The sequence below is a fragment of the Microcaecilia unicolor genome, chromosome 5 (assembly GCF_901765095.1).
Source record: "Microcaecilia unicolor chromosome 5, aMicUni1.1, whole genome shotgun sequence".
NCBI lineage: Eukaryota > Metazoa > Chordata > Amphibia > Gymnophiona > Siphonopidae > Microcaecilia > Microcaecilia unicolor.
Genome location: NC_044035.1, coordinates 57,647,587 through 57,669,735, shown reverse-complemented (window position 1 = coordinate 57,669,735; position 22,149 = coordinate 57,647,587). Strand labels below are relative to the sequence as shown.

Sequence of the window (22,149 nt, the reverse complement as noted above, 5' to 3'; positions counted from 1 at the left end):
GTGATACGGGACACTACGCGGTCAATTGTCCACTTAAACCTGGACCCTCGAGACAGGGTCTGACTGCGGGCACTGTAATGTCAATCTTCTACTTTTCTGCGTACCCAATTCTTAGTGCCAGCAGTGCTTGACTTAGGTCACAAACAGGAGCAGACTGAGGTCTTTCTGGACTCCGGGGCGAGTGGAAGTTTTATAGCCGAGTCTCTAGTCCATCGACTTAACATTCCAACACAAGAACTATCTAAGACCATCCCACTCTTTTCAGTGTATGGATGCATTCAAGGATATGTAAGCACTCAAACGGCTCCCGTGAGCTTGCATATTGGCGATCACAGGGAGGAGATCTCCCTATATGTCCTCCCATCAGCAGTGCAGTCCATTATATTGGGTCTTCCATGGCTACAGAGACACAGTCCGGCCCTGGATTGGGGAAAGGGTGAGATATTGAACTGGGGCGAGTCTTGCAAGAAACTTTGTTTTCTCCCTGACACCAATAGTGTGGTTGGTGAACAGCAGGACCAAGACTCAGATGCGTGGACAGATATCAGTGACTCCCTGGACTTAAAGACGTCTACAGGTGGCCTGACCTGAGCGTATGTGTTACCCCAGACCAGCCAGTGCCAAGCGGAATCTGCTAATGTGCCCAGTCCCCAGAGTTCAGCCAGCAGGGGCTCTAGGACGGCTCCTCGGAGCGGGTGGTCCCGCACCTTATGTAGAAGACTGGTCCCAGGCCCTAAGCTGTAGGACAATCCTGAGATCCGGAGAGCTAAGAATCGGAAACCTAGCTCACAGCAAACCTTGGTTCGTAGCCTCCCTCCAGTGCTGGGCACTCAATCCAGCTCTATTGACAAAGCCCAGCCTCGCCCTCAACCGACCATTGCACGACCCGCGCCTAATGATATGGGCGGTGATGACCTGCCTGGACTTGTCAGCAGATTCCACCAAGAAGATCCATGGAAATCTAGACCTCCCGAGAAGTCCGGGGAGGTACTGTCACGGTTGTGCCCAGGTCCCTTGCTCTCAGTCACCTCGCCCCTGGTGGTTAGACCTGGTGGCTTCTGTGAACCGATGGCTTGCCGTTTCCCATGTTCCAGAAGATATGCTGGTCCAGTCCAGATCTTCCAGCCCTCCAGATTGTTGTGGGAGGTTTTTTTTTAACTAAGCAGGAGGTTTTTTTTTAACTAAGCAGTACCGGTACCTGGTGAACTCCCTTGTATGCAGCCTTTATTAAGCACCTGGGAAGGTTTCTAGTTTGCCTTGCAACAGAGGTCCTCAGAGGTGTTTCCTTTGGTGAGAGTTGTTGCAGTGCGTCTGTGCTATTTTTTCCCTTTGTGACTTTGACCCTGCTTGTCTCCTGGATTATTCTTCTGCCTGCTGCCTGCCACGACCCGGCTTGTTTCTGGACTATTCTTCTGCCTGCTGCCTGCCACGACCCGGCTTGTTTCTGGACTATTCTTCTGCCTGCTGCCTGCCACGACCCGGCTTGTTTCTGGACTATTCTTCTGCCTGCTGCCTGCCACGACCCGGCTTGTTTCTGGACTATTCTTCTGCCTGCTGCCTGCTCAGACCCGGCTTGTGTTCTGGGTTTTTCTACTGCTTGCTGCCGGCCTGGGACCCCAGTGTATTTCTAGAGTGACCTACTGTTTGTCAGCCGGCTGCTGTGTCCTGCAGTTCCGCCTTCCTGTCCTGTCTGGTAAGTCCTGCCGGCCGCCTGCAGCTAGGAGCTCAACTCCTAGGGAAGGGCGGCCAAGTGTAGGTGAAGCCTAGCTCCAGTCAAGTGTGTTCCAGTTCCGTTTTGACTTGTCTTGTGTTTGGGTGATTCTTCTGCCGCTGGAAACCTGACAGCCTCTGACATGCTCCCGTGAACTTTGGTCATCCCCACAACGGAAAGCAGTTGAGGACGCCCAAAATTGGCTTTTGATTATGCCGATTCGCGTGACCCTGTGAGAAGGACGCCCATCTTGCGATTTGTGTCGAAAGATGGGTGTCCTCTCTCGAAAATAAGCCTGTCGTCCTTAAAACACTTCACATCAACTCATTAATGCCTACAAAGCGGACTGCTTTTGAACATTCTCTGCAACTACAACTTCTGTGTTGATTTCAAAGCCATTGTGGTTATGTTCTGGGATCCTCCTGGTACTCCTGGACTGAAATGTCTACAATCTTAAAATGACTCCGTGCCATAGGAAGTGGCACCAGTAGATATTAATGGCTCACCATCCAGTCCTGTTTTAGTCTCTACCAGGTCCCATCCCCACAGGAACAGAACAGCATGTCAAAGTCCATAAACCGCTACTAAATGGACTTGGAAAAATCCAAAATTCCAGGAATAACATGTATAGAATGTTTGTACGTTTGGGAAGCTTGCCAGGTGCCCTTGGCCTGGATTGGCCGCTGTCGTGGACAGGATGCTGGGCTCGATGGACCCTTGGTCTTTTCCCAGTATGGCATTACTTATGTACTTATAAGATTGTGGGACCCAGCAGGGAAAGACAGTATTGGTAATTGCGGGGACGTCCTGCACGATGAGACATCTATTTTAAATTGAGTTTAGTGCGGCTGGAAGAGGGGAATTCTAATGCCTGGTGGCAACGGGGGGGGGGGGGGGGGGGGGAGGAGAATCTGCTCGTGGGGTGGGGGGGGGTTGGGATAAGAAGAGAGAGAGGAAATAAGCTGGGAAGTGGCACTATTATCTAGTAAGCAGGAAAGAGACATGTTGGACAATGTTGGGGGGGCAGAGGGAGAGGAGAGATGCTGTGGATAATGGGGGGAAGGGAGGGCAGACATTCTGGAGATCAAGGGGCAGGACAGCAAGAAAAACATGCTGGAGATCAAGAGATCAGGGAAGAAAGTTGTTCGAAATGGGGGGGGGGAATGAAGGAGAGACATACTGGGGTGGGAGGAATGAAGGAGAGAGATGCTGGAAAGCCATGAGAAGGCAGAAGGAAGGAAAGAGATTCAGGAGTTCTGAGAGAGAGAGATGAGAGAAATGCTGTGCATCACAAGGGGGCATGAGGGAAGGACAGAAATGCTGGACATCACAGGGGAAGCTTGAGATGTAGGAAACAAGAGACGTGCTGGATTGCATGGAGGGATTGGGGTCACAGGGTGACAGTGAACAATGGAAGGATAGTGAAGGGACAAGGAGATGCAGGGTTCAGGAGCGGAGCTGGTTTGGCGGTTGGGGTGATGTTCAGGAGGGGTTTGTGTTCCCTGAAACCAAAAAGCATTCTAACTGACTCTAGTCATAAATGTACAGATTTCTAAGACAAGGACAAAAACCAAGAGGGGGGGGGGGGGGGCTCCACTTTTACCTGGTGGTGGCTCACTTGCCTGTGGCCCATATTCCCTTTTTCCCTTTATTTTGTCATATCCTGAATGTAACTCACCTTGAGCTACTACTGAAAAAGGTGTGAACAAAATCTAAATAAATATCCAACAAAATTGATAGGTACTACAAGATAAAATACTAAATCCCACTTGCTTCTTCCCTCCAGAACCAGGTCTCATTCATACCAAATTAGCTAGATCTACCAAGATCATTCTTATGAAAAGTGGTGGATCCAGCACCTAATGCCACCAGAAGGGCTGGATCTACCCAGAACCAGCACCAGTTCCCAACAGAAATGAAGAATTCACCATGATCCAATTAAAATTTACTTCCCAGTAGCTGGACTTAACCTTGATCCAGCACACTTTTCCACTAGCAGGGTATTAGCCACTCAAATCCAGCACACTTTTCCAATAGCAGGACATTATCTACTCAAATCCATCACTATTTCCCTTCAGAAGTGCTGTATCGACCTGGATCAATCATTTGTTCCCTCCATAAGTGCTGCATCAACACAGATCCAGCATTAATTTCCACCTGAAGGTCTGGATCTATCCTGATCCAGAACTAATACCACCAGATAGATACTGGATGTATCTTTATCTACCACTTATTCCCACCAGGAGGGCTGGATGTATTCAGATCCATCACTCCTGTCCACCAGAAAGCCTATATATACCAGCACACTTTTTCCACCTACTTCTACCTTACAAGCTGGATCTACCCTGATCCTGGACCTAATGTTAACCAGAATGGCAGCATAACCCGGTTCCAACATTAATTATCCTCAGAAGAGCTGGATCCACCTGGTTCATGCACCCATTTCTATCCGAAGGGCAGGCAGTACCCAGATATACCACTTATTCCCTTCAGGAGGGATGGATGTTAACAGATTCAGCAATTAGTCCCACCAGAGGGGCTGCTTCCACCTTGATCCAGTGTTCTCATCACAAGGGCTGGATTTCACTCAGATGTAGCACTTATTCCCACCCTAAGGGCTGTCTCTTCCTGGATACAGCATCAAGTGACCCCAAAGGACTGGATTTACCCATATCCATCACAAATTATCTGGAGAGAAATCCAGCACTGCTTCCCTCTACAAATGCAGAATCTACCAGAATTCAGTACTCATTCCCTCCAGGAGTGCTTCATCTACTGGGATCCAGCATATATTCTCACCAGAAGGGCAGGATCTACATGGATCCAGCACTAAATCCTACAGGAAAGGCAGGATCTCCGCTGAACCGTCACTTATTCCCACTAGAAGGGCATGATATACCTTGTCCCAGCATAAATTCCCATAAAAAAGATGGATGCATTACTCCTTCCCACCAGAATGGTTGTGTAATCCCCTTGATCCATGTGGATCCAACCCTTCGGGTGTTATTTTGTGCTTGATCTGACTGGATCTAGTGCTCTTCAGCTTGGAGAAAAGATGGCTGAGGGGAGATATGATAGAGGTCTGTAAGATAATAATTGGAGTGGAATGGGTACACATAACTCGCTTACTCTTTCAAAAATTGTAGGACTAGGGGGCACGCAATGAAGCTGCAAACTATTAAATTTATTACGAAATGGAGAAAATATTTCTTCATTCAATGTGTAATAATTAAACTCTGGAATTCATTGCCAGAGAATGTAGTAAAAACAGCTCAGCAGGGTTTAAAAAAGGTTTGGAATTTTTTTTCCTAAAGGTTATCAATAGAAATCAAACAAAATAAAACATGGAAAAGAAAATAAGATGATACCTTTTTTATTGGACATAACTTAATACATTTCTTGATTAGCTTTCGAAGGTTGCCCTTCTTCGTCAGATCGGAAATAAGCAAATGTGCTAGCTGACAGTGTATATAAGTGAAAAACATTCAAGCATTGCTATGACAGTCTGACAGGGTGGGAGGATGGGGGTGGGTAGGAAGTATGCATGGGGACATCAAAGTATATCTTTGGTATTCTAACAGGGTGGGTGTGGACAGGTGAGGGGAGGGTGATCAACAGAGACATACAGCTTTATGGTTTATAATGGGCTAGGAACCCCAGGTCCTTGTTAAGTCCTTTCTGTTGGGTGTTAAAATATTCAATCATTCAAACCCAACAGAAAGGACTTAACAAGGACCTGGGGTTCCTAGCCCATTATAAACCATAAAGCTGTATGTCTCTGTTGATCACCCTCCCCTCACCTGTCCACACCCACCCTGTTAGAATACCAAAGATATACTTTGATGTCCCCATGCATACTTCCTACCCACCCCCATCCTCCCACCCTGTCAGACTGTCATAGCAATGCTTGAATGTTTTTCACTTATATACACTGTCAGCTAGCACATTTGCTTATTTCCGATCTGACGAAGAAGGGCAACCTTCGAAAGCTAATCAAGAAATGTATTAAGTTATGTCCAATAAAAAAGGTATCATCTTATTTTCTTTTCCATGTTTTATTTTGTTTGATTTCTATTGATAACCTTAAGAGTGGACTAACACGGCTACCACACTCCTTTTCCTAAAGGAAAAGTCCATAGACCATTATTAAAATGGACTTGGTGAAAATCCACTGCTTATTTCTAGGATAAGCAGCATAAAATGTACTGTTTTGGGGATCTTGCCAGGTACTTGTGACCTGGATTGGCCACTATTGGAAACAGGATGCTGGGCTTCGGTCTGTCCCAGTATGGCAATACTTATGTACTTATGATCTAGCCCTGTTGGGGGTGGAAAAAGAGATCAAGGGCCACAGGCATGTGAGCCACCAAAACACTGCAGGTTCCAGTGTGTGTGGAGCCTCATAGCCCCTTGCTTTTTGTCCTAATCTTTGAAATCTATAGATTTGTGACCAGAGACACCTGAAGTGCTTTTGGTTTAAGGGGGCACAAGCTCCTCCCGGACCCCACCCCCACACCTCTGAAGCAGCTACACTCCTAAACCATGCCTCTACCTTCACTACCATTTCATTGTTCAGTTTACGTCCCCAGTTTCCCACACCCCTCCATGGAATCTAGCATCTCTCTTGTTCCCTACCTCTCAAGCTTCTGCTGTATTGTACAGCATTTGTATCCTCCCCCCCCCCCCCCCCATCATGCCAGCATTTCACTCTTCTCACCCTCAGTGCTCCTGCATCTCTTGCTTTTGGACCTCCCATGATTCACAGCATCTGTCTCCTTCAGTGGCATCGCCACAGAGGGGCCTGGGCCCCCACCCTGCTTTGGGCTCAGGCACTCTCCAGAATGCTGCACCCCTTTAAACAGCTGGTGGGTTTGCCGAAGCCAGGCTAGCCAAAGAGATACACTTCCCCAGCCGCTCCCCTCCTAACTGTGCTTCTTTATTGCAAAAGTCGGTGGCGTGCCTCTAGCCGCCAACACTGGGACTTGTCACTCATGCTTGATTCATGCATGAACTGAGCATGCTGAGGGAGTCTTGGAGTCAGCGGCTGGAGACATGCCGTTGACTTCTGCAAACAGATGTATAGCGTATCGGGGAGGGGAGGAGGAGGAGGGAGGAATGTGTTCAGCACTCAGTCCGCCCCCAAAATTGGAGGGCTGGCTACGCTCCTGGTGTCCTTCTTTCTCTCCCCCCCCCCCCCACCCAATAATTAATCCAGCATTTCCCTCCTTCCTTACATACGTATTGCCATACTGGGACGGACCAGAGGTCCATCAAGCCCAGCATGCTGTTTCCAACAGTGGCCAGGTCACAAATACCTTTCACGATCCCAAAAAAGTTCAATACATTTTATGCTGCTTATCCTAGAAATAAGCAGTGGATTTTCCCCAAGTCATTTTAATAATAGTCTATGGACTTTTCCTTTAGGAAACCATCCAAACCTTTTTTTAAACCCCGCTAAGCTAACCACCTGTACCAGATTCTCTGGCACAGTATCTCTAGCATGTCTTGTCTTCTCTGCCCCCTTGACGTGTGGCATGTCTCTCCAGCCCCCTTGATCTCCTTGTCCATAGCATCTTCCACTGCCCCCCCACCCCCCCCCCCCCCCCCCCACCTCATCCCATGTGGTCTAATATGTATCTGTTTCCTCCTTTCCTGGATATTATCCAACTTTATCTTTCATTATTTGCTGCCCCCCCCCCCCCCCCCAAAACCGGACAGCATCCACTTTCCACTCTGCACGTTGCCGCTGGCCTGTAGACCCCTGTAATCTCTTTGTGGTGATATTTATTGTGATGTTATACTTTTGCATTATCTGTCTCTAGAAGAACCTTTATTTGTACTCCTTGTGACACTGGCACAATAGATCAAATTATAAATAGGTTTTGTTCCGTTTACAAGGAGGACTAATGGATATGCTGCAGGAAGTATATGCCATATAGACTCCCCCTATCCAGCTTAGATAAGCAAGGCGTGCTGTTGTTTTGACTGCCACTGCCTCTCTCCATGCAGGGAGTCCCCGCGCTGATGTATTCTGTCATTCTTTACCAGATCCCGTCCCCACAGGAAAAGAAGGGCGCATCATAGGAGGTGGGGCCCGGCAGAGAAGGACTGACCACGTCTGCATGGGGGCTACCTGCATGATGAAGGAGGCAGCAGCAGTGAAAAAAAAGGAGACTGCTTCTTTTAAGGCAGTCCTTACAGAATCCATGAGATTGGAAAAATCTGGGAAATCCATCTTTTTACCCAGACTCTGGAGAGTGACTGTTCAGGAACTTTTGGAAGTTAACACTGGTATTTTTATTATTAATTTATTTTTTTTGTAGAATGAAATATTTGCTTGCTCTAATTGCCAAATAGATGCAATTGCTGATAATACTGCCTTTTTGCATGACTGTGGGAGGGGACAGATCATTGGCTGTTTTCTCTAGAAAACATACATCCTGGAAAAATAAGGCTCAAAGGGCCTTCAAGAGGTCAGAAGGGATAGTTAAAGTTGCAGTAGTTGATCTTCCACTTGGATTTAACTCAAAGTGCACTGGTTATTTTGCACCCATTGAACAGAATTAGTTTGACTGTGGGGATGATGAAGCAGACATTTCTGCCACTTTCAGCACCTTCAAATTGCAGTGTTTGTAGTTTTGACAGCTCTGTCTTAGTAGGTTGTGGTACTTTTTAATGGACCATCATAAAGATCACATAGCTCTTGTTGTCCGATGTCCAACTTGAGCCTTTCCTCCTGTCCTTCAGTTGCTTTTCTCAGGGAGTAGGGAAGGGAGTTGGTCATATCTCTTTTGAAGTAGTACTAGTAGCCATAACAAAGGGAATTAACATGCATGATCTTTCAATATCATTTACCTGTGCTAGTTCATAAGTTGGTATATTACAAAGTGCCTTACTCTGTAAAGAACGTAGGAAATTGTGGCTAATTTGAATAAATACTGCATGCATTGAGTTAGACCAGCTTCTTGCCTAGTTTCCCTGTAATTCCTTTATTTCAAACACACAATCAAACTCATATTTAGGGGTTGCAGCCTTGCCTGGTTGCCTGCTCAGTTTCAGAACAGATTTGTTGGTGCCTGATATCATACAAGGCTAGATTTACTGGGTACTACTGTATTAATAATGTGCATTATTAGTAAACTAGTATAAAAAGCCCGTTTCGGTAGGCAATGAAACGGGCGCTAGCAAGGTAATCCTCCCCCCCCCCCCCCCCGCAGCGTCCCTCCTGTCTCCCCTGCCCCCCCCCTGCAGCTACCCATCTGGTCTCAGGACCCCCTCCCCACCAACCCTCCTCTGCCCCTGCAGCCACGCATGTGCAGCGGCCCTCCTCTCTCCCCTGCTCCCCCTGCAGCCACCCATGTCCAGCAACCCTCCTCTCCCCCTGCAGCTACCCATGTCCAGCGACCCACCTCTCTCCCCCCGCCCCTCCTGCAGCCACCCATCTGGTCTCAGGACCCCCTCCCCACCTCCCTCTTCCCTGCCCCCCTGCAGCCATTCATGTCCAGCGACCCTTCTCTCCCCCTGCAGCCACCCATGTCCAGCGACCCCCCCCCCCCCCCCCCCTCGGGCACATCAACCCCCTCGCCGCCCACAGCCGCCAATACTAATGCTGTCCGGCCGCTGCTGTGTCTCCTGTTGAGCAGCAGCAGCCGGTACAAAAAGAAAAAAGCCAAAAAAAGATTTTAAACCTGAAACACGGCTCCATAGACAGCCATCTGGCATTGGCTGTCATCTCTGCAGCCGCTCCTCCTCTCCCCTCTGACGTTGCCGCGCTCCTCCGGGGTCTTCCTGCAGGGGCAGTGACGTGGAGGGGAGAGGAGGAGCGGCTGCAGTGATGACAGCCAGATGGCTGTCTACGGAGCCGCGTTTCAGGTTAATAATCTTTTTTGGCTTTTTTCTTTTGTACCGGTAGCTGCTGCTCCACAGGAGAAGCAGCAGCGGCCGGACAGCGTTAGTATTGGTGGCTGCGGGTGGCGAGGGAGTTGATGTGCCCGAGAGGGGGGGGGTAGGGGCTTTGGTGATGTGCCGGGGGGAGGGTGATGCGTCGAGGGGGGGTAGGGGCTTGGGTGTTGCGCCGGGGCGGAAGGGCTTGGGTGTTGCACCGAGGGGGGGCACTGAGAGCTGATTGGTAGGCAGGGGGAGGAGTAGGGAAACACGCTCCACGTATTTCTCTACTCCTCCCCCTGCCTGGCTCGCGGTTTTGCGGGGCAGGGGCTTGGGTGTTGTGCTGAGGGGGGGGGGGGCACTGACAGCTGTTTCCCAGGCAGGGGGAGGAGTAGAGAAACACATGGACTCCTCCCCTTGCCTTGGAATCAGCTGTCAGTGACATCACTGACCTCAGTGCATTCTGACCTCAGTGCATTCTAAGCTGCCTAGCAGACCACCTCCAAGGGGGCCACGGTCCCAGGAACATTAGAACGTTGGAGGTGAGAATTATTATTATAGGATAGGTTCCACTATGACAATGCACATTTAGGGGTGAATTCTATAAATGGCACCTAAAAAAATTGGTGTTGAAACCACCCCCCCCCCCCCCCCCCCCCGCTTCTAAGCCTAAAGACAGTATTCTGTAAGCCGTGCCTAAAGTTAAGCACGGTTTCTCCGAGGACAAGCAGGCTGCTTGTTCTCACTGATGGGGTGACGTCCATGGCAGCCCCTCCAATCGGAATCTTCACTAGCAAAGTCCTTTGCTAGCCCTTGCGCGCCGATGCGCACCGCACATGCGCGGCCGTCTTCCCGCCCGAAACCGGCTTGAGCCGGCCAGTCTTCTTTCGTCCGCACTCGGTACGGTCGAGTTTTTCGCCGTGTCGAGCCCCGGAAAGTCGACCTCGCGCGTCCTTTTTTCGACGTGTTTTTTCTTCGGAAAATCCTTTAAAACTGTTCGGGAAGTGCTCCGGAAGCCCTCTCGGGTTTCGTTTTGCCCCTTCCCGTATTTTCAGATTTTGCCCCGGTAAGTTTTCTTTCGTCGTCGGGGTAGGCCTCTTTTTTGCCTCGGTCGAGATTTTTCTCCCTCAAAGTTTGGTGCTTTTCGCCATTTCGGCTTTTGATTTCGCCGGCGTGATTTTTCCGCCCATGACATCGAAGCCTTCCAGCGGCTTCAAGAAGTGCACCCAGTGCGCCCGGGTAATCTCGCTCACTGACAGGCACGCGTCGTGTCTTCAGTGTCTGGGGGCCGAGCACCGCCCTCAGGCCTGTAGTCTGTGTTCCCTCTTGCAAAGGCGGACTCAGGTAGCGAGATTGGCCCAGTGGAACGTTTTGTTCTCGGGCTCTTTGTCGGCATCGGCACCGGGGGTATCGAGTGCATCGACGTCTTCAGCGTCCAGAGCTTCATCCTCGGCCGCCAGTGCATCGAGTGCATCGAGGCATCGGCCCTCTGCATCGGCGCCGAGACATCGGATAGCTGCATCGACGTCGGTGGTACCGGGACCTCGTCTGCTGATGTCGTCGGACGGTGGTGCATCGTCTGGAGTGCAGGTGAGGGCTGTCCATTCCCCTGCTGGTGGCGGTGAGCCTTCGGGTGGGTCTCCCCCTACCCTGAGGGCTCCTGCGGTACAGCCCCCCCGAGACCGACCTCCTTCGGCCTCGGCCCCGAGGAAGCGACGGCTGGATTCTACGTCCTCCTCGTCGGTACCGGGAAGCTCCGGTGACATGCTTCATTCCAAGAAGTCGAAGAAGCATCGTCACCGGTCCCCTTCCCGTGTCGGTACCGAGAGCTCTGGGTCGCCGAGGGAGTCGGCACCCAGCAGACATCGGCACCGAGAGGACCGCTCACCCTCTGTTCAGGAGGTGTCGATGCGCTCCACTCTGGACAGCCCGGAACAGCCTCCACGCCCGGAACAGGTTCTGACGTCGACGCCTGCATCGACTTCCATGCCTTTCTCTGCAGCCGCTCTGAACGAGAGCCTCCGGGCCGTTCTCCCAGAGATCCTGGGGGAGCTGTTGCGCCCTACCCCTCCGGTACCGGCGGTGCTTGCGCCACCGGTACCGTCGAGCGTGGCGCCGGCTGGCCCATCGCCCGAGGTGAGGTCTTCGGCGTCGGTGCCGCGTGCGGTGCCGGCTGCCGTCGCCTCCCAGGAAGGCTCCCCGACTACGTCGGCGGAGGGAGCTTCGCCGATGCGGGCGAGGGAGTCTACCTCTCGACGCCCCTATCGTGGACGTGGCTCCACGGAGTCGAGTCGGGCACGGTTGCAGACACAGGTCCGTGAACTTGTCTGACACCGAGGGTGAGGCCTCGTGGGAAGAGGAAGAAGACCCCAGATATTTCTCTGACGAGGAGTCTGAGGGTCTTCCTTCCGATCCCACTCCCTCTCCTGAAAGACAGCTTTCTCCTCCTGAGAGTCTTTCTTTCGCTTCCTTTGTCCGGGAGATGTCTACGGCCATCCCCTTCCCGGTGGTTGTGGAGGACGAGCCCAGGGCTGAAATGTTTGAGCTCCTGGACTATCCTTCTCCACCTAAGGAAGCGTCCACTGTTCCCTTGCACCATGTCCTAAAAAAGACATTGCTTGCGAACTGGACAAAACCTTTAACTAATCCCCACATCCCCAAGAAGATCGAGTCCCAGTACCGGATCCATGGGGACCCAGATCTGATGCGCACCCAGTTGCCTCATGACTCTGGAGTTGTGGATCTGGCCCTAAAGAAGGCTAAGAGTTCTAGGGAGCATGCTTCGGCGCCCCCGGGCAAAGACTCTAGAACCTTAGACTCCTTTGGGAGGAAGGCCTACCATTCTTCTATGCTCGTGGCCAAAATCCAGTCTTACCAGCTCTACACGAGCATACACATGCGGAACAATGTGCGGCAGTTGGCGGGCTTGGTTGATGCTCTCCCCCCTGAGCAAGCCAAGCCTTTTCAGGAGGTGGTCAGGCAGCTGAAGGCGTGCAGAAAATTTCTGGCCAGAGGGGTGTATGACACCTTTGATGTTGCGTCCAGGGCCGCTGCTCAAGGTGTGGTGATGCGCAGGCTCTCATGGCTGCGTGCCTCCGACCTGGAGAATAGAATCCAGCAGCGGATTGCGGACTCGCCTTGCCGTGCGGATAACATTTTTGGAGAGAAAGTCGAACAGGTGGTAGAGCAGCTCCACCAGCGGGACACCGCATTCGACAAGTTCTCCCGCCGGCAGCCTTCAGCATCTACCTCTACGGGTAGACGATTTTTCGGGGGAAGGAAGACTGTTCCCTACTCTTCTGGCAAGCGTAGGTACAATCCTCCTTCTCAGCCTGCGGCCCAGGCTAAGCCCCAGCGCGCTCGCTCTCGTCAGCAGCGTGCGACTCAGCAAGGCCCCTCGGCTCCCCAGCAAAAGCAAGGGGCGAGCTTTTGACTGGCTCCAGCAGAGCATAGCCGACATCCAAGTGTCCGTGCCGGGCGACCTGCCAGTCGGAGGGAGGTTGAAAGCTTTTCACCAAAGGTGGCCTCTCATAACCTCCGATCAGTGGGTTCTCCAAATAGTCCGGCAAGGATACACCCTCAATTTGGCCTCAAAACCTCCAAATTGTCCACCGGGAGCTCAGTCTTACAGCTTCCAGCACAAGCAGGTACTTGCAGAGGAACTCTCCGCCCTTCTCAGCGCCAATGCGGTCGAGCCCGTGCCATCCGGGCAAGAAGGGCTGGGATTCTATTCCAGGTACTTCCTTGTGGAAAAGAAAACAGGGGGGATGCGTCCCATCCTAGACCTAAGGGCCCTGAACAAATATCTGGTCAAAGAAAAGTTCAGGATGCTTTCCCTGGGCACCCTACTTCCCATGATTCAGGAAAACGATTGGCTATGCTCTCTGGACTTGAAGGATGCCTACACACACATCCCGATACTGCCAGCTCACAGACAGTATCTGCGATTTCAGCTGGGCACACGTCACTTCCAGTACTGTGTGCTACCCTTTGGGCTCGCCTCTGCGCCCAGGGTGTTCACAAAGTGCTTGGCTGTAGTAGCAGCAGCACTTCGCAGGCTGGGGGTGCACGTGTTCCCATATCTCGACGATTGGCTGGTGAAGAACACATCCGAGGCAGGAGCCCTGCAGTCCATGCAGATGACTATTCGCCTCCTGGAGCTACTGGGGTTTGTGATAAATTACCCAAAGTCCCATCTTCTCCCAGCGCAGAGACTCGAATTCATAGGAGCTCTGCTGGATTCTCGGACGGCTCGTGCCTATCTCCCAGAGGCGAGAGCCAACAACTTGTTGTCCCTCATCTCGCGGGTGCGAGCGTCCCGGCAGATCACAGCTCGGCAGATGTTGAGATTGCTGGGCCACATGGCCTCCACAGTTCATGTGACTCCCATGGCCCGCCTTCACATGAGATCTGCTCAATGGACCCTAGCTTCCCAGTGGTTTCAGGCTGCTGGGGATCTAGAAGACGTGATCCACCTGTCCACGAGTTTTCTCGAATCCCTGTATTGGTGGACGATTTGGTCCAATTTGACTCTGGGACGTCCTTTCCACATTCCTCAGCCACAAAAAGTGCTGACCACGGATGCGTCTCTCCTGGGATGGGGAGCTCATGTCGATGGGCTTCACACCGAAGGAAGCTGGTCCCTCCAGGAACGCGATCTACAGATCAATCTTCTGGAGTTGCGAGCGATCTGGAACGCTCTGAAGGCTTTCAGAGATCGGCTGTCCCATCAAATTATCCAAATTCAGACAGACAACCAGGTTGCCATGTACTACGTCAACAAGCAGGGGGGCACCGGATCTCGCCCCCTGTGTCAGGAAGCCGTCAGCATGTGGCTCTGGGCTCGCCGTCACGGCATGGTGCTCCAAGCCACATATCTGGCAGGCGTAAACAACAGTCTGGCCGACAGACTGAGCAGGATTATGCAACCTCACGAGTGGTCGCTCAACTCCCGAGTGGTGCGCCAGATCTTCCAAGTGTGGGGCACCCCCTTGGTGGATCTCTTTGCATCTCGAGCCAACCACAAAGTCCCTCAGTTCTGTTCCAGGCTTCAGGCCCACGGCAGACTGGCATCGGATGCCTTCCTCCTGGATTGGGGGGAGGGCTTGCTGTATGCTTATCCTCCCATACCTCTGGTGGGGAAGACTTTGTTGAAACTCAAGCAAGACCGAGGCACCATGATTCTGATTGCTCCTTTTTGGCCGCGTCAGATCTGGTTCCCTCTTCTTCTGGAGTTGTCCTCCGAAGAACCGTGGAGATTGGAGTGTTTTCCGACTCTCATCTCGCAGGACGAAGGGGCTCTTCTGCATCCCAACCTCCGGTCCCTGGCTCTCACGGCCTGGATGTTGAGAGCGTAGACTTTGCCTCTTTGGGTCTGTCAGAGGATGTCTCCCGTATCTTGCTTGCTTCCAGGAAAGATTCCACTAAGAGGAGTTACTTCTTCTATGGAGGAGGTTTGCCGTCTGGTGTGACAGCAAGGCCCTAGATCCTCGCTCTTGTCCTACACAGACCCTGCTTGAATACCTTCTGCACTTGTCTGAGTCTGGTCTCAAGACCAACTCTGTAAGAGTTCACCTTAGTGCAATCAGTGCATACCATTACCATGTGGAAGGTAAGCCGATCTCAGGACAGCCTTTAGTTGTTCGCTTCATGAGAGGTTTGCTTTTGTCAAAGCCCCCTGTCAAGCCTCCTACAGTGTCATGGGATCTCAATGTCGTTCTCACCCAGCTGATGAAAGTCGGTAGCCCACTTGAAGTCAGCCTCCATTGAAGAAATTTGCAAAGCTGCGACGTGGTCATCTGTCCACACATTCACATCTCATTACTGCCTGCAGCAGGATACCCGACGCGACAGTCGGTTCGGGCAGTCAGTTCTTCAGAACCTGTTTGGGCTTTAGGATCCAACTCCACCCCCCGAGGGCCCTGTTTGTTCTGTTCCAGGCTGCACTCTCAGTTAGTTGGTAAATTTTTTAGGTCAATCTCAGTTATGTCCTCGCCATTGCGAGGCCCAATTGACCATGGTTGTTGTTTTGAGTGAGCCTGGGGGCTAGGGATACCCCATCAGTGAGAACAAGCAGCCTGCTTGTCCTCGGAGAAAGCGAATGCTACATACCTGTAGAAGGTATTCTCCGAGCACAGCAGGCTGATTGTTCTCACAAACCCGCCCGCCTCCCCTTTGGAGTTGTGTCTTCCCTTGTCTTTGTCTTGCTACACATGAGACTGGCCGGCTCAAGCCGGTTTCGGGCGGGAAGACGGCCGCGCATGCGCGGTGCGCATCGGCGCGAGGGCTAGCAAAGGACTTTGCTAGTGAAGATTCCGATTGGAGGGGCTGCCGTGGACGTCACCCCATCAGTGAGAACAATAAGCCTGCTGTCCTCGGAGAATACCTTCTACAGGTATGTAGCATTCGCTTTATAGAATAGCGTTTTAAGCGCAGGGGTTACGTGTAAATGTAGTCACACCCGTTTGCACCAATGAAAAAGTGGTGCAAATGGCCACACCTAAATTTATGCTTGAACCCCCTTATTTTATAATTGTGTGCATAACTGGAATCCATGCCCCCTTTTTTGGGACATATGTAAAACTTTCATGCACAAAAATTAACATGCGTACATGTTAATAGGTTTTAATTAGTGCCAATAATTGCTTGTTAAAAAGCTAATGTTGCTAAGTGGCTCAATCAATTAAATTATGCACACGATTTGGGTACATGTTCAAATTTGAACGCACAATTTTTAGCACTTTTTATAGAATTAGGGGGTTAATGCATGGTAGCACACATTAGGAAATCAAGCCCATAGTATGCAATTTTCCAATAAAAATGAGATCACATCAGACACACACACACACACACGAGGCACATTCCAAGAATAAAAGTGAAATTCAAGAATATGTGGAAAATCTGATAACTTCAGGGGAGCCTGAAAATTGGGAATGTGCAACCTTGGTGTTTTCAGATGTCCTGTGGCCCCACTGACAGATAACTAGTAGTCTCAGGGTGAGATTTACTAAGGCGCAGTGCCATGGTTCTAAAAAACAAAGCAGAAGCGAAACGGGTCCGTCGGGACCTCAACTTTGCATAGCATTCATGGAGTACCTGGAGTAACAGAGCACAGATGATAAGATAAGTGTAGTTGATGATTTCGCCATTGTATTTTCCATATTATGATTCATGAGAGATTTTTTACCCATGATTACTTTTTACTGTGAGTCTCTATAATTTTTCTGGTTAATCAACCAAGTTGAGCCACAGAGGTATGAGGTTTTCCTCTCATTGATAAGAAAATTTTCATGTTAACACGCAGCAGTTTGCATATGTGTGCAGTCAAGATTACCTCAGTGTATTGTTGAGATTTACTAAGGAACATAAATCCTTTGGAACTGGAGATAGATGCATAGCTGTAATCGTGAAAGTTGTTAGGAAAGACTGGTGTAAAATCATAGCATAAATAGGAGAATCTCCAAATATTTTTAGAAATTGAAACAAAAGTTGGAGTGTTTTTTCCCTCCATTGTGTAGACACACCACTTTTTGGCATATTCTCTGGTTTTCTAAGTATCTGCTACCTTTACTTTTGAAATTCCTTCATGTGAAGTTTTATACACTCTTAGGGCCCTTTTTACTAAGGTGTACTAGCGTTTTTTAGCATGTGCTAAATGTGTAGACACCCATGGGAATATTATGGAAATCTACATAGTTAGCGTGCACCAAAAATAGTAGCATGCTTCTAATGCGGCTTAGTAAGCAGGGCCCTTTTTCCCTTATGTTAAGATGGTTCTATATCTGCTTTGTGAGATTCCACATTGCAATTGTTTCATTTTGATAACTACTTAAGGGAGAAGAGGGAAAGGCGGAGTTGCTTAATTGCAAGAGATCGGCGTTGCAAGGTGCAAATTTCAAATTTAAGGGGTTGTTTTATTAAGCCGCTCTAGAAAGTGGCCAGCCTTGGGATTAGTGCATGGGTTTGTCACATGCTCCATCCACTTTCTAGTGTGGCTGAAAAATAGCCATGGTCAGGTTTTTTTCTTTAATGGCCACTTGCTAATTTCCCCATTCCTTAGCAGCAGCAGCAGATGAATCCATTACGAATGGGTTGTGTCCACCTACCAGCAGGGGGAGATAGAGAACACTGAAAAACCATAGTGCCTCTAGGACGGCTAGCTCCATCTGCCTCTCTGTATTTCTCTATCTCCCAGCAGGGTTGGATGCAGCTTATTCAGCTCCTTCAAGATTCTGCCTGGGGTGGCTCCTGTGCTTTTGCCAGTTGTAGCAGGGGTGTTGTGGCTGCTGGAGCCCACTTTAAAGGCACATAGGTTCGCCCTTTCCCTGCCTTACATAAGTAATGCCATACTGGGAAAAGACCAAGGGTCCATTGAGCCCAGCATCCTGTCCACGACAGCGGCCAATCCAGGCCAAGGGCACCTGGCAAGCTTCCCAAACGTACAAACATTCTATACATGTTGTTCCTGGAATTGTGGATTTTTCCCAAGTCCATTTAGTAGCGGTTTATTGACTTGTCCTTTAGGAAACAGTCCAACCCCTTTTTAAACTCTGCTAAGCTAACCGCCTTCACCACTTTCTCCGGCAACGTATTCCAGAGTTTAATTATACGTTGGGTGAAGAAAAGTTTTCTCCGATTTGTTTTAAATTTACTACACTGTAGTTTCATTGCATGCCCCCTAGTCCTAGTATTTTTGGAAAGCGTGAACAGACGCTTCACATCCACCTGTTCCACTCCACTCATTATTTTATATACCTCTATCATGTCTCCCCTCAGCCTTCTCTTCTCCAAGCTGAATAGCCCTAGCCTCCTTAATCTTTCTTCATAGGGAAGTCGTCCCATCCCCGCTATAATTTTAGTCGCCCTTCGCTGCACCTTTTCCAATTCTACTATATCTTTCTTGAGATGCGGCAACCAGAATTGAACACAATACTCAAGGTGCGGTCGCACCATGGAGCAATACAACGGCATTATAACATCCTCACACCTGTTTTCCATACCTTTCCTAATAATACCCAACATTCTATTCGCTTTCCTAGCCGCGGCAGCACACTGAGCAGAAGGTTTCAGCGTATTATCAACGACGACACCCAGATCCCTTTCTTGGTCCGTAACTTCTAACGTGGAACCTTGCATGACGTAGCTATAATTCGAGTTCTTTTTTCCCACATGCATCACCTTGCACTTGCTCACATTAAACGTCATTTGCCATTTAGCCGCCCAGTCTCCCAGTCTCGTAAGGTCCTCTTGTAATTTTTCACAATCGTGTCGCGATTTAACAACTTTGAATAACTTTGTGTCATCAGCAAATTTAATTACCTCGCTAGTTACTCCCATCTCTAAATCATTTATAAATATATTAAAAAGCAGTGGTCCTAGCACAGACCCCTGAGGAACCCCACTAACTACCCTTCACCATTGTGAATACTGCCCATTTAACCCCCTGTGTGGATGCAGGCATATAGGTTTGCCTTTTCCATCCTCTGCCTCCGGAGTACCTCTGTAGCTGTTTGCCTCCAACTTTCTTCACAGTGTGGAAAAAAAAAACATGCTTTTAGCGCGGCTATTTCTGAGGCAAACTGTGCAGCATGACCGGAGCTCCTGGACTTGGTCTTTCGAGGTAAGAGCAGTTTTCAGCTCCTCCGGCGAGGGCCCGCATACGGCGTTCTGATCGGGGTGATTATCTTCCACAGATTTTCGGCGATGGCTGCTGAGGGTGTTAAGCCCTGTTCCCGTTGTGGCAAGTGGAGATCAGCAGCGGGGCTCTGTAAAGCGTGCTTTTCAGACGGTAGAGCCGGCACGAGAATGGCGAGCGATGAATCTTCCTGCTCGATGGAGCTGGCAGTGGGCGCCATCTTGGAAGCGCCGCATGGCACGATCCCCGTGGTTGCGGAGGAGTCTGAAGCTAGAGGGGGTGCCTTGGGCTGAGGCGACCAGAGGAGCTCTATTCCCCGGGGCTCCTATTGTGGAGTCGGGAGGCCAGGGCGAGTTTTTCTCCCCTGAGTTTGTGCTGCTTTTACATAAAGCCTTCATGCTAAAAAGAGCTCTGCCCCAGGTGTCTAACACTGCGTTGCTACCTGGTTCCCCTCCGACGGATGATGGCCTGGGACTGCCGACAGATGTGGCTTTCCATGCGCGTTGGATGCACGCTAAACATGGGTAAATTCCCCGTCGGAGAGTGGCGCACCTCCCTTTTCCCCCCCGTGGTCGGGCTGTGGGGACTCTGAGGGATCTGGCAGGCCTTCGTGGTCTGAAGAGCCAGAGGACGGTGCCGGTTTGCCACTGGATCTGGATGATCCCACCGCGGTTCGGATTTTCCACCGCGATGAGCTGCCAGCGCTTATCGCTGATGCCTTGCAGGCCCTCTCTATTTATGATCCTGTTAAAGGCGATGCCTCCTCTGGTAATCCGAGGATGGCGAGTACTAAGAAGCCTGCTTGAGCCTTCCCTTTGCATGACTCCATCCAGGAGCTTATTTCTGCTCAATGGGCTGACCCCGAGGGGCCTTTGAAAGTGGCCAGGGCGATGGGGCATCTTTACCCTCTGGGTGAGGAGCACTTGGCACGCTTTGGGTTGCCTAAAGTGGATGCCTTAGTCACGGCTGTGACCAAAAAAGACCACCCTCCCAGTAGAGGGAGGAGTCGCCCTGAAGGACTTTTAGGACCAGCGGCTGGAATCAGCACTAAAGCGGTCCTTTGAGATTTCAGGCCTAGCCTTACGGGCGTCTGTGTGCAGTTCTTATGCTGCTCGAGCCTGCCTCTCTTGGTTGCAACAGGCAGTGGAACAGCCCGGGGATGGTGCGGAGTCCCTCGCTGAGGCTGCACCGCGGATTGAGTCGGCCTTGTCATTTTTAGCTGACGCCCTCTATGATCTGGTCAGAGCCTCGGCTAAACAGATGTTTGTGGCGGTGTCCGCTCGCCACCTTCTCTGGCTTCGGCATTGGGCGGCTGACATGGCCTCTAAGCAAAGGCTGATGAAGTTGTCCTTTCGGGGCCTTCTCCTATTTGGAGAGGAGTTGGAGAAAATTGTTAAAGACCTGGGGGAGGCTAAACCCCAGCAGCTACCTGAGGATAGGCCGTGGCCTTCTTCCAAGGGTCAGGTGGTTCCCTTCTGTTCCAGACCTCGCTTCCGTGAAGTTCGAAGGTATCACCCGGGGCGCTCTGCTGGGTTTACTCAACGTGCCTGTTTTCAGTAGAGGAACTACTTTTGCTCGGACAAACGCTCCGCAGCGGCCGGCTTAAGGCCTGGAGTTCAAGGGTGGCCCTCTCAATGATGGTGCGTTGTTCCATTCCTCGATTCCTGCAGTAGGAGGACGCCTTTCCCTCTTCCTCGAGGAATGGGCCAAGATTACCTCAGATCAGTGGGTCTTGGACCTGACCAGAGAAGGTTACCGACTGGAATTCGGTGCCCCGGTGAGAGATGTGTTTGTGGAGTCCTGATGCGGCACTGCCGTCAAACGGGCAGCGGTAGAGGAGACCTTACAAGTCTTGTTGCACCTTGGAGCGGTGATCCCTGTGCCTCCTGCCAAGCACGGCTGCGGTCATTACTCCATTTATTTTGTGGTGCTGCGAAAAGGCAGGTCTTTTCAGCCCATTCTCGACTTAAAGAAAGTCAACGAGTCACTAAGAGTACGGCATTTTCACATGGAAACACTGCGCTCCGTCATTGCGGCGGTTCAGCCAGGAGAGTTTCTCACGTCTCTGGACCTGAAAGAAGCTTACTTTCACATTCCTATTTGGCCCCCGCACCAACGGTTTCTCCGGTTTGCGGTGTTGGGAAAGCATTTCCAGTTTCGGGCCTTGCCTTTTGGCCTCGCCACAGCTCCCCGAACCTTTTCCAAAGTAATGGTGGTAGTAGCTGCCTTTCTCCGGCGAGAGGGTGTCCGGGTTCACCCATACCTCGACGACTGGCTCATCAGAGCGGACTCTGCAGAAGATAGTCGTCATGTCACAGCCAGAGTGGTCTCTGTACTGCAATCTCTGGGCTGGGTCGTCAATATACCTAAAAGTCACCTGATCCCCTCTCAATCTCTAGAATATTTGGGGGTCCGGTTCGATACAGCCTCGGGGTTTGTCTTTCTACCCGATCAAAGGCGGTACAAGCTTCAGAATCAGGTCCGTCTGCTCCTGAGGATGCCTCGCCCGTGAGCTTGGAATGTTGTCCAGCTGTTGGGGTCGATGTCGGAAGTGGTGCCATGGGCGAGAGCGCACATGAGATCTCTGCAGTTTTCCCTGCTTCAACGATGGTCTCCAATGTCCCAGGATTATCAGCGCAGACTCACGTGGCTCCCTGCGGCCCAACTAAGAATGGAGTGGTGGCTCTCAGACAGCATGCTGCAGTGAGGAATGCCGCTAGCGCTTCCCGATTGGTGCCTGGTGGTAACAAATGCCAGCCTGAAGGGCTGGGGAGCACATTGCCAGGGAAGGCATGCCCAGGGTCTGTGTACACCCGAGGAATCGGAGTGGTCCATCAATCGCTTGGAGCTGAGAGCAATCTCCCAGGCGCTTCTGGCCTTTCACACGACCCTGGAGGGACTGGCTGTCAGAGTTCTGTCG

General features: G+C 50.9%; 2 protein-coding genes across 3 annotated transcripts in view; one reads left to right on the top strand and one right to left on the bottom strand.

The window, feature by feature from the left end:
• The window catches only part of ALDH18A1 (aldehyde dehydrogenase 18 family member A1), a 948,333-nt gene extending 942,154 nt beyond the window's left edge, over positions 1 to 6,179 (bottom strand). The window contains exon 1 of the mRNA XM_030202932.1: positions 6,172 to 6,179. The gene's annotated coding sequence lies outside the window, so the exon portion shown is untranslated. The remainder of the gene's footprint in view (positions 1 to 6,171) is intronic.
• Positions 1 to 22,149, top strand: part of LOC115470054 (cytochrome c oxidase assembly protein COX15 homolog) — a 56,226-nt gene that overhangs the window by 5,642 nt on the left and 28,435 nt on the right. The window contains exon 2 of one of the 2 annotated variants that reach the window (XM_030202939.1): positions 7,760 to 8,002. The exons of the other annotated variant lie outside the window; for it this stretch is intronic. The gene's annotated coding sequence lies outside the window, so the exon portion shown is untranslated. The remainder of the gene's footprint in view (positions 1 to 7,759; positions 8,003 to 22,149) is intronic. 2 annotated transcript variants of the gene reach the window in all.